The following is a 12,144-nucleotide window of genomic DNA, read 5'->3' on the forward strand; positions in this document are numbered from 1 at the left end:
TTAAAGCAGGACCTTTGCACAATCCCTAGTGCAGTCTTGGTTTTAGATGTGAAACAAGCTTAGCAAGTCCACTAAATGAATTCCCTGTGTAATCCTAGCTCTCATTCAGCAGGTTTCCAGGATAGTTTCTACTCGGAAAGCTGTTACATGCTCTCCTAGCAGTCACTAGCCTTTGGACTGCAGGAAAAATGATAGGGTCCAGACCTTTAGCTCATATAAATCACTGAAACTGCATAGAAATCAATGGATCTTAGCCAATTTACACCAGCTGGGAATCTGGTTCTGATGCCCAAAATGAAAGACTCCCTACAATCTTTAAAAAAGTGAAAGACTGAATTTCAGGCAGTAGAAGCAAAATAGTGTGGCAAAGAGATGACATTTGTGCAGTACTTGGAATGCAGTACCTGGAAAGGTGACCAGGATGGTTAATTAAGAAGCAGACCAGGATGGTTTTATATCCCACGACTGCTTTTTGTGGCCAATTGGAGAAGGAGGAAAATGAGTGAGGGTAAGCACCATCTCACCATTATTTTTCACTTATCTGTGCTGAAATGCATTGCTAATTCAGTGGAAAAATAATAATGAGCCATTGGTCACAGGGGTATCTTTTATGCCATGGGTGCACACAGACAGAGTTCTACAAACTTAACTGATATATACAAATCACACAGAAATGCAGCCATCTCTAGGGTGTGACATCAATTGTTTAGGAGCTTATACAATGTTACATGATAGTATTATTACAAAGTGAAATTTCTAGGAGAGAGTTGGGTCAGCTGGATGAGATCATCCATTTCAGAATTAGGATCTGGCCTGACACTTCATGAAAAGCATCACATGATCTGCAATGACTACAGGACTCCACTTTCACTTTTTGTTTGGAAGACAAGTACCTTGCCCTTACAGAGGAGGTCAGGAGATGAATTTGATTAATATGGTAAGAGCTGTGGAGAACTAGCTTTCACAACATTTTATTTAATGAAATTTTATGCAAAAGACTTGTGCCTATTTGCATGCATGCAAAAAAGAAATAGTTCCAATGAGGAGTTCTGCTCAGAGATTGAGGGAAGTATGTGGCCTTAAATGTTCTGGGATCAGTTCACCCAAATGACTAAAAGCATTTCCTGTTCAACACCTAAAAGCTGAATCATTCAGAAAGTGAGCTTGGCTGCTTCTGTAATTCTAAGTAGCAGAGCTACATAACGCAGCTGCCTCATGCTTTGAAAACCATTTCCAGTGTCATATTTTCCTCCACTCCAGATCATTACACCCGTGCATGAAACTAATCAACATTTACAAATTGAAATTAATCTAGCAAATAGAATTTCCCTTATTATAAAATTATTAGGTTCCATTACACTGTTTTAAAAATCCACAAAGGGATTAACTGGAAAACTGAAAAGTGACAACAGCAAAAGCAGGAATAACTCCTAATACCTGATTTAGAAGTCTTTGAATTTTTACCTCTATTTTGTGAACAATAGAGTCTTTTTTGGACTGTAGTTTATGCTGGGACTATGAGTCACTGAATATTTTATAATGCTCAATGATCTACAGTATGAGTCATTCATCAGCTTTCAAGTATTTTTGGAATTGTGTTATTTTGCTTAAAATTGCAGAAAAATAAATTGTAGAAGTGATAAAAAATGCGGCATTGTAGATTTAATAAGATCATATGATGGAATCAGAGCATATGCATAACAGATAAAAAAAAATCTAAACAAAAATTAGGCCTAGGAAGTAACTGCAAGATTCAACAATGAATTGTTAGAGAGGTATTGTATTCTGAACATGACCCATTTTACAGAAGCTAGTTACAATTGCCAAAAAGTTCTTGCTTCGGATGTTGTCCGTGCTTACAATACTTATTTCTAGAGCACACTGAAGCATGCCACTTCTATATCAGTTACATATGTTCAGTGCTTTTTACCAACTCATTTAGGACCTAATCCTCCAATACTACACACCAGGCCTGTGTCCTGATCCAAAGCTCATTTATGTCAGCAAAGTCACTGACTTCAATAATCCCACTGATCAGACCCATCCATTACTAGTTTGAGTAACTGTAGTCAGGTGTAGGTCTGCTATAAAGTACAGAGTAATGCCTTAGCTTTACTAAGTCACTTTATTCTGAAATTTACCTGCTGCTCCTGGGTGCTCCTAGTTTTCAAGTTTACCCCAAGTTTTAGGTACTGTGTTCCATGATCAGCGTGTTCAGCAGAAGGACCTTAATTCTCACAACACCAGTATAAGATAAGGAAACTGAAGAAGGATAAAATGCCCAAGGCCAAGTAGGAAATAAGTGGCAGAACTCAATGGCTAGGGACAGAAGTTACACATAATCCAGTTTAAGTAATCAGAAACTGGTTTAAACCTGTAACAGAACAGAAGCTCAGTGCACATAAATTAGTTTCAAAATGGCTGAAACTGGTTTAAGATAAACTGGGCTGAATGTAGTATCAGACCTAACTGCTTAAGGTCAAATCAGTTTATGAAACTTCTGTCCCAGAGCCCTTTCTGGTTCAAGTTAAATCAGAGTCCCCCAGCATCCCAGCATAGGCTGTGTGTTCACTTCCTCTTCCTGCTGCCCCTGAGGTCTCTGGGATTTTCATTCCAGATCCAGACAAGCAGGATTCTGCAGGGTTGTTCATCAGTTCCTCTTTCTGCTTCCAGGTGCCTCAGGAATTTGTAGCCCATGATCACAGCTGACAAGACTCCGCAGGGTTGTACCCTTCTGTTCAATACATGCTCACTTCAGAGAAAGGACTATTTTTGTTCAAGCTTTTATGAATTCAACGCCACTACCTTTTTCCCCACCCACCCCCTCCTCAGCCTGGCAAGCACTTCCCCCTCCCTCCACCACTCAGGCAGGCCCTCAAGCTAGCTCTGGTCTGGGGCTTGGCCATGCTCCCTCCACTCAGGCAGGGCGGGGAGAAAAGCCTTGGAGCTGGCAGGCTGGGAGGCATGCTTTAGCACTCCTTGGCTTCTGGTTTAAGCCACTGAAGGCATGTGCCTGCATTTCCTGAATCAAAAGTGAATGTCTGTTCACTTGCAAATTGATTCTATCTCCACAGCTTAGACTAACTTGCAAAGACTGAACTGATTCAGCCTTGGGCTTTTGGACTGTCTGTACTTAGCCAATAGGTCCAACTCTCAACCATGCATTCGGACCAATAGTCTGCACTGCCTTTTATGTTGTCTTTTGGCTTTGGACATAGCTACATTTAGGTTATTTGAATAGGAGAAGTACAGAGAAGGAACATGCAAAGGATACAGAAGTTTTTCTGCTGCTGAGAGGTGATAGTCTCATGACACAAAAGATGCAACTTAGATATTGTCTGCAAGGTACAAGTATCCTTATGCTCCTGTAAGGACACTGGTATATTCCAGTATGTGAGTGACTTTTTATAGTTTAATTTAAACTTCTTCCTAAACAACAAATTTAATCAAAGAATGTCATCATGGAACCTCTATTGGTACACCTAGAATACATACCTACACATTCATGCCTTTGCTCAGGGATGTCCAATTGAGAGACTCTGGGCTGCATCTGGCCTGCAAGACTCCTGCATGACTGCCACTTCCCTGACTGCTCCTGTGTGGGATCTATGCAATCTGCAGCCCCCTGACCCTCACTCTCCCTCCCCCCTGGGGTGCATAGCAGTTGGATAGCCCTATCTTGGCTTATAGTGGATAACCTTCCACCATAAAAAAATACTTTAGTAATATATTAGGCCTTTCTTTTGTTTAATTCTGGTCATTTTTGTAGCACATGGGGTAGAAATAAGGTAAGGATAATCATAGTCTCCCTATCACATGGAGATCAGGGGAAGAAATCTTTGACAAGACCTCCCTCCTTGGAGAGGGGTAACCTCACTGGAGAGGGACACCTACATCCCCAGTGAGGATCCCTACACCTATAGACTCCATGAGATGAAAAGAATGGTGCTTGGGAAGCACCTCTTCTTTCATACAGTTAGCGTGAGAGCCACATAGGGAGAGAACTTTCTGTGTAAAGAGCCAGATTTGACTCTAATTTAATTGGGAAAGATTTCCTAAGTCAAAATGGAATTCCTGGAGGGAGAGTGCCATCTTGGAATAACCAATAGCCTAGCGGTTAAGGTGCTTACTAAGTAATAGAAGATCAAGATTCAAATCTGTTATTTGGTCCAGAGATTTGAACCTTGGAGTTTATCTGGATCCTATGGGAATATAAATACTTTTTCAAGAAAAGCTTCTAAAGGTCTCTGACTTGTCTAGATGCAGAAAGGGAACACTTTGGAAAGATCAGAAATTTCTATGGGATTAACCTCCCCGCAAAAAAAACAAACAACAAAAAACTTCCTACTCAGCTCCACTATTGTTCCATTGTAAAAATAGGACATTGAGGCAAATTGTTTGAGGAACTTCCCTGTGACTTTAGATAGAAAGTATCGGTTAAGCCCTTGATAGAATACAGGAATTCCCAAGTCACAGGCCTTTCCTCAAACAACCAGAAACACTGTTCTCATTTCTTATACGTTATGAAAAAGTATGTACTGAATCAAACACTGACATTAGCATGTTTCTTTTCTAGGAAACTTGTACAAATAAGGAAAGGTCTGGTGATTCCACCAGTATCAAGGTACACTGGGGTATAACTTAGGTACACAGGAAGACATGACATAACAGAACATGAAATGCTTATCTCAGTTTTGAGGTTTAGAAAACAAATACATGGGTATTTATTTTGCAGATGCTAAAGCTAACAGAGATGCATTGCTTTTCTTCCTCAGGCCAACTTTGCCCACTCCTGCTGGGATAGGGTCCTAGGGAAGGCATACATTTTCAACCACAATCTGAGAATAGGTAAAGTATAAAACTGGTAAAAAATTATAAACATTTTATGAAGATTGTTGCAGAAAATTTGCCCTCCTTTTTGGTTGAATTGTTTTAAATCCTTGTAAATAAAACATTTGTACTGCAATATACTGTAACATCTGTTAGCTCAGTCATTCCAGCATGTCATGCATTCATATCTTTCAAGCTTGTTTCAGGTATGGGGTACTTTTCCATTAATTATATTCCAGGCACATGTATACATATCAGAGCTGTTGGGGTTGTCTATTTCTATTAGTTTAACAAGGCCTGGTATTAATGAGATTGCTCTATAATTGAACCTTTTCATGGGTCCCTTGGTGATGAAATTATGCTAATCTGAATTTGCAACCACAAGGCATCCATCATACTTGATCAAAGAGTAAACATCAACAGTGATACACTAGGAGTGTAAATGTGCTGTTAATTATTACAAAAATGAACAAACCCCATTATTTCATCTGTATATTTGTGTGACTTAATATAGTGGGTGAAGACAGAGTGTGTCAGACTTCCACTATGTGGCAGCATGGTCCACTTAACAGAGTGTGAGTTTGTAAATACTGTGATAAAATATCTCCAGGCCTGACATACTTGATGTATATTAGAGAAGAAAGAATGTGCATATATTTCACCCAAATAAAAGTTACAGTCTTGGGAAAGAGAATGGTACTGGGCAGTTATATACCTTAAAAAGAGAAAAAGCACCACAATTCTCAAGTGCTGGAATTTTCAGCAGATCACTGACGGTTTCCAGAAAATGGCCCTCTCTCAGGAACACTGTGTCTTTTTGCCCCTTTGTGATGGGATCTCTTATTCCTACAGAAGAAAAAAAAACATAAAAGTCCAAGCCTGTCAAGATTGGTACCTAACAGTAGGCACTTAAACACATAGTTAGGCAACTAGGACAAAGTAGAGAGAATTTCAGGATGTGCTTACTCCCTGTAGATCCCACAGACAACACAGCTGAAAATCAGGCCACTCTTAATTAGGTGCCAAAATATGGACACCGTTTCCTATAGGTAGATGCCTGAATTTGAAATTTTAGCCATGGTCTTTATGAGGTTACACAGCATTTTATTTTATAACAAAATGCATCCCCAATTTCAAGTTGCAAACTGAGATTGAAATAGTTCCTTTAATACATATATAAAGGAAATAGAGAAAACTAACAGAGGTATTTATCATATTTGCCAGTACTTTAGCTTGGTAAATTATATCACCAAAATATGTATTGAGTGAATTCATGAGTATAATTTTCTACAAGATAAACAAGGTAATCTTATGAATGCATCTGAACAGACCGTGTGCTTTACTGATATTACTCTCTGCAATTATTCTCCCTATCATCCACTTTCTTGTACAAGGAGGTCTGCCTCCCTGTTCAAATTTATATTGGTACAACATATTTCATTGTGCATTTTTGCAATAGCTGTTATCCTAACTCTGTGTTTTTTTAAACCACAGGCTTGACTTATCCGTTTCCCTTGGATTTTTTGTTTTTGGCATATGACAATTTAGCCATATTGGAAAATAAGGTCATTTTGCAAGTCTTTACATTCCCAATCTAATTCATACCTAAATTAAATTTGAAAGTTATACCCTTCTGCAAGGGATTTCCGTTCATTCTGTCCACACTGCATCAACTAAAAAGGTTTGGTGTCAATAAATACAAAGGAACACAAATATGTATTAAATAGTTTTTAAGCAGATGTTAAAATGAGTTCACATAATTTAATGCAGCCCTTGAGCAATACAGTTTCTCAGCCTACAAGTTACGCAGATGTGTTGGTGTTCTTGTTTAGCATGGGTTGATGCTATCATCATTAAAATCAAAGGCACAACTCCCAATGGCCAGATCAGGTCCTATGTTCGCTGATAAAATATATACATACAGTATTTATCACCCTCCATAAGCCAATGCATTATACAACCTTGATTAAATTGACAAATGGACACAAAATGTGGCAGTTTATTGAGTGTACTACAGAAAAAGGTGGGTATTTCTCTATTCTTAAAATCTTTTGCATTTCAGAAATATTCCTCATCTTTAAACTAAATATTAAAACATTTTATACAAATAATACAATATAACCAAAACCAAGTATAACATGAAAGTATTCTCCAAGACACTTTCAGCTTCATCAGATGTTTATTGTTATCTTTCCAATAATAAAATGTTGCAATCCTGAAACAGCTTGATTCCTCCTTCCTTTTTATGAACACCAAATTATTTTGATATTTATCCTGTTGCCATGGTACATTGTTCATAACTGATACAATATAGAAACAATGAACCATATGATTTAGAACCGATATAGAATCATACGATATAGAACCAATAAATCTAAATGGATGCAAAATTCAGTTTCTTATTTTCTGTCCTTATCAACATTTGTCAAGGGAAAGTAACACAACACTTGAAGAGGTACTGCTATTGAGAAAGTTCCAATTTCTGATACATTTGCTCATGTCAAGTAACACTGTAGTCTGTGAATGCCCCCATAAATAAGACTGCCAGAATCTGGTTGACGACAAACAACACTGCTCTCTGGTTCATCTGTATCTATGAAGAACGGCTCTGGACTTTACTCTTACTAGGCAAACATTTTTTTTCACACAGAGTAACACATGATCTTTGCATTACAAACCAGCCTTGAGTTGTTGTAAAAACAAGGTAAACTGATTGTAGAAGCCAAGAAGCTGCCCCATCTCTGCTCCACAATTTGTTTCAGCACTGCTGATACTTTGCCAGTAAGAAACTGGACACAATTCTGATTCTCTTACACCAGCATTATGACACTTTATTTTTGAAGCCTGATGTACACCAGGACAAAGCAAGACAAGATTCAGGCATTTTACTTTTAAATGTTTGTTTTTAATCTTCCAGGTTTTTTTAAAGCTTTCTGCATAACATTGCTCAATACTGTGATTCCCCTTAAAACTGCTGCTTCTCACTGCCTCAGCTGAATCAGCAGCCTCTAGTTCTGATTTTAACCATGTAAGCTACACCAGGTTAATTCTGCTTCACACTTCCATCTGCCATTACAGCATAAACCTGGAATGATGAAAAGAAGCCTTTGGGTACAAACAGGTCAAAGATCAAAATATTAACTTGACCTTGAAAACTTGTAACCAGTTTTTTTGCAAGCCAGAGGGTTATGTGAACAGGTGAAGTTACTATTAACCAAATGTAGTTTGCTTGCATACTGAGTTAGGGTATGCCTGTACCACACACAGGACCCGAGGTAGCTCTGAATGAGTTAGCTTGGGTACCAGAAGAAGGCTAGACACATTAGTGCAAGTAATCAGCCCACACAGAGCTTCATACTTTCATAGATAGATTGTTTCTGGTCTCCAAAATCTTGTTTAGAGAGAGCTCTGTTGTCTGCACTGCACTATACAGGCTGCAAATGTGATCAAGTCATGGTCATTTGTGCCTAAGCAACCACTTATTTTGGTTTTATGACCAATTCTCTTTTATATATCAAAAATATAACATTCCCATGCTGGATGTATCACTTTTTGAGCTAGGAAATTGGCATGCATAATTTTTTAAAATTTTAAGGACGTTTAAGTATTGGCAACATGAAACTTCCAGCACATGACACAACTGAAGTTTGACATAACAGTATTTTTTTCCACTACATATTATAGAGGTACTTCAGAATCTGTTTGTATTGTTCTCTAGTGTGACTTGGTTATCTGTGGCAGCCATCATCTAATATCTTGTGTCTTGTCTGTGGGAACATTCATTGCTAAGCATGTAAGATGGTTGACTTCCAAGTTGCCAGTTGCCAGTAATGTAATTTTTAACCTTTTTAACATTGACTCTTCCTACCCTTTTGCCTACTCAGGCCTTCCTAAAGTACTGTATTATTAATATTACATTTTAAATATTATTTATTTTAAAATTTCAATCATAAAGGTCTTCCCATTTCAGCAATTTCAGCTGTCAGCAATACCAATTTGATTGATTTTATTGTCAGGGAGCAATTTTAATCTTTTTTGTTTATTAGAATCACAGGATTGGGTCCCATCTGAAGATTAATGTTGTTGTTAATAAAAAAAGTTACTAAGAGGCTTGATCTTTCAACACATTCTGTATTCATTGGTTAAATACAGCAAAGGTCCTGGAGCTGTTTAACTTTTGCATACTCCCTAATATCTTGTGCCTGTCAATACCTGCCACCCATCTTTTCCTGGATGAATATATCTCAATCAGTACAACTGAGATAAATGAAGTGCCTGTGGATATGCTGGCACATTAAATAGCCATGCATGCTTTGAATCTCAAAGTGATGAAGGAGGCAACTGACCAGAATAAAATATAGCATAGAAATTGTACGTAGAAGGCCAATGTTGTCATTGTTTCAATGATATACCAAAGATGAGGGTCTAAATCCTACTTGATAGTTTTGGAAGGTGCATCTGACAGGAAATATTTATTAACCTGCAGGTAAGGAGCACACAAGGAGATGGGGAATTCCAAACCCTGAGAGAAGTGCCTAGTTTACATATAATAAAGTGCACGGGAACGTTTAGGTCCCTTGGTGGGATCCAAAACAGCTACCACCTTGAGCAGGTAGTTTACTTACGTCAGCCCGGAGAAGATGACTGCTAGACAACAGGGAAACTATCATTCAGAACTGCAGGGAGGTGCTGCTCTACATAAAGTACTCACTTCCTGGAATGCCATCCTGAAGGTAGATAACCATGCTTTTTCTTTTAAGAACCAAGAAGGGCTAATTCCTTTCTTTCTAAAATGCAGATCAGGGAATATTCAGGGTCTACTCCTCTTTCATATAACAGCTTACTAGTTAAAACACTTAGTGCAGGGGACCATGGTTCAGTTCCCTTCCTTCCAGAAAGATTTTAAACCCACATTTCCCACATACCAGGAGAGTGCTCTGAACATCCCACTAGGTTAGCAGAGAGCACTTCCCAGTCCTCCAATTGAAGCTATGTCACTGGGCGCATCTACACATGTACTTTAATGTGCAGTAGCCTATTTTACTGCACATTAAAATGTTATATAACAAAAAATAAGGTTCTGCTAATGTGCAGTAAAATAAGCTACTGTGCATTAAGCATCACTTAAAAATTGTGTGCATTCATTACTGTACATTAAGGCAGCCTAATGTGCATTTGTTTAGTTTCTCACATTGGAGGTAGGCATCAAAGCTGATCAGCCCTGCCAAAACTGAGGTATTTCTGCTCAAGTAAATGAGTACAAATTTCAGTCTTCTGGGAAATGTACACATTAATTTCTATAGAGCTTAAGAACATGCAGGGTTAGGCAGCAATAGAGTGGAGGGTATTCAGGATCCTAATTTCAGATTTAGGAGCCTTAATCCCACTTTAGTAACCAGAGTTCTTCATTTTTAGATTTGCATTTTTGTACATCATACAGGGACTCTGTGGCCTTAAATCAACTCATGGCCTGAGAGCCACATGTGGCCTGCAAGAAGTTATCTTGTGGCTCTCCAGGTCCCAAATCATAACTGCTCCCTGCCCCCATTGCTCCTTCTGCTGTTGCTAGAGCCACTAGGCTCCACCCTGTAACAGGGAGCCCTCGCCCTGTTACTGCTAAGGACTACAAAGGTAGCAGAACTGGCAGGAGTCCTTTAAGAGAAAGGTTTTTGTGAGCTATGAAAATATAGACACTTTTGGAGAAAACGGGGAGTGAGTTTTGTTGCAGTTTTCCCTTTTTTGTTTCTGGGTGGTATAGGCAGCAGGCCCATAGGATGAAGCCTGACGTAAAGATTCGGTCCATTACCCTGGACAAGTATGAAGTGGTCCAAAGGAAACTCCCATCCCTTCCCTCCTCCCTTCCCTCCCCGCCACAACACTTCCAGCTTAATTGATTCCATCAAGGTGTGGCAGACGAAATAGAGGATGGAGTATTGGAGGAGCTAGAAAGAGAGACAGCAGCAGGCTAGCCAGCTGCTGGGGCATTCAGTGTCCCCCACAGAGCTAGGCCTGTCACAGCCCCCTCTTGCTTCCATTTCCTGCCCTTTCCCTAGGGGTGGCAAGGCTTGTGGGATCCTGGAAGTCCATAAAGCCTTGCAGGGGTGGACCAGAGAAGCTCCAAGCAGTAGGAGGTGGGGGGGAGGGCTGGCCACTCAGAAGTTGGTGTGACCTATCATAAACCATTAGGCCATTGTTCCTCTCTTCCAAACCCCTAGAGTCTACTTGTGACACTACAAGAAGAAATTTTGAAATAGGCACTTTTATATTAAGCTGGTTACTACTTCCAGTCATATTTTGCTCATAGGTGAAAAGAAGTTGGGTGGATTAGCCTGTGATTAGCTTCCTACCTTTGCAAGAGGAGAGCTTATGGTACCCAAGAAAGTTCATTTAAAGCTAGTGTAAGCATTTCTACTCTAACTACAATCAGTTTGCAGTATAGACATACCCTAGACTGACTTTGGCTTACTACAATGGCTTACATAAGAGGTTCAGATTCTCTCTCTGTGTGGGCATATGTAAAACATGGTTTATGTTTAGATGACAATGTATCAAAAAGCTCTGGCACTATCTTCTGTTTCTAATAATAGAACTAGTTAGATTGGTGAATGAATCATCATGCCGTTCAAACCCACCCCCCAAAAACACCTCCATGACCCCCCACCCCAATTTTATTGAAAGATTCCTAAATCCATCTTCAATCATTGTTCTAAAATCTTGCAAACTCCCTTCAAAATTTTGCACGTGGGAAAGGAAGTTAGTAAGCATTAACCTTCAAGACTGGGTTCAACCACCGCTCCAAGACTGAAATATGGAATAGCTATATTTAAGACTAAATTTGCTATCTTGTTATGCACTTAAAAAACTCACAGCCATATTGTCAGAGTACTTCACAAACAATAAGTTCATCCTCAAAATGGACCTGATAAGTAAGGAAGTGTTATGTTTACATCAATTTTTTTCTTGTTACAGGCCTAAGAAATCATAAAATGTTACTGTCACAATCAAGTTTATTTTTACAATTTCTTTACCATTGTAGAAGTTTTACCTGACTGACCCTATACATAATGTTTTTTAGGTTAATTGAATTAATCCAGGCTGGACAGGTTTCATAGCAATAGATTATGTGTGAGGGGGGCAAACTGACATCTAATTAGATTTCATTTTAAGTCTAGATGCAGCAATTATGACTTCTGAATAAAAGTGGTTGTTATTTAGCAGGGTAGCCTAAGCAATGCACATAATTATTATAATTATTGTGTACCTAATGATATCTAATAGGAGTCAGCATTGTAAATAAATGCTGTAATGTGTTCA

Source organism: Alligator sinensis, unplaced genomic scaffold (genome assembly GCF_000455745.1).
Source record: "Alligator sinensis unplaced genomic scaffold, ASM45574v1 scaffold173_3, whole genome shotgun sequence".
Classification (NCBI taxonomy): domain Eukaryota; kingdom Metazoa; phylum Chordata; order Crocodylia; family Alligatoridae; genus Alligator; species Alligator sinensis.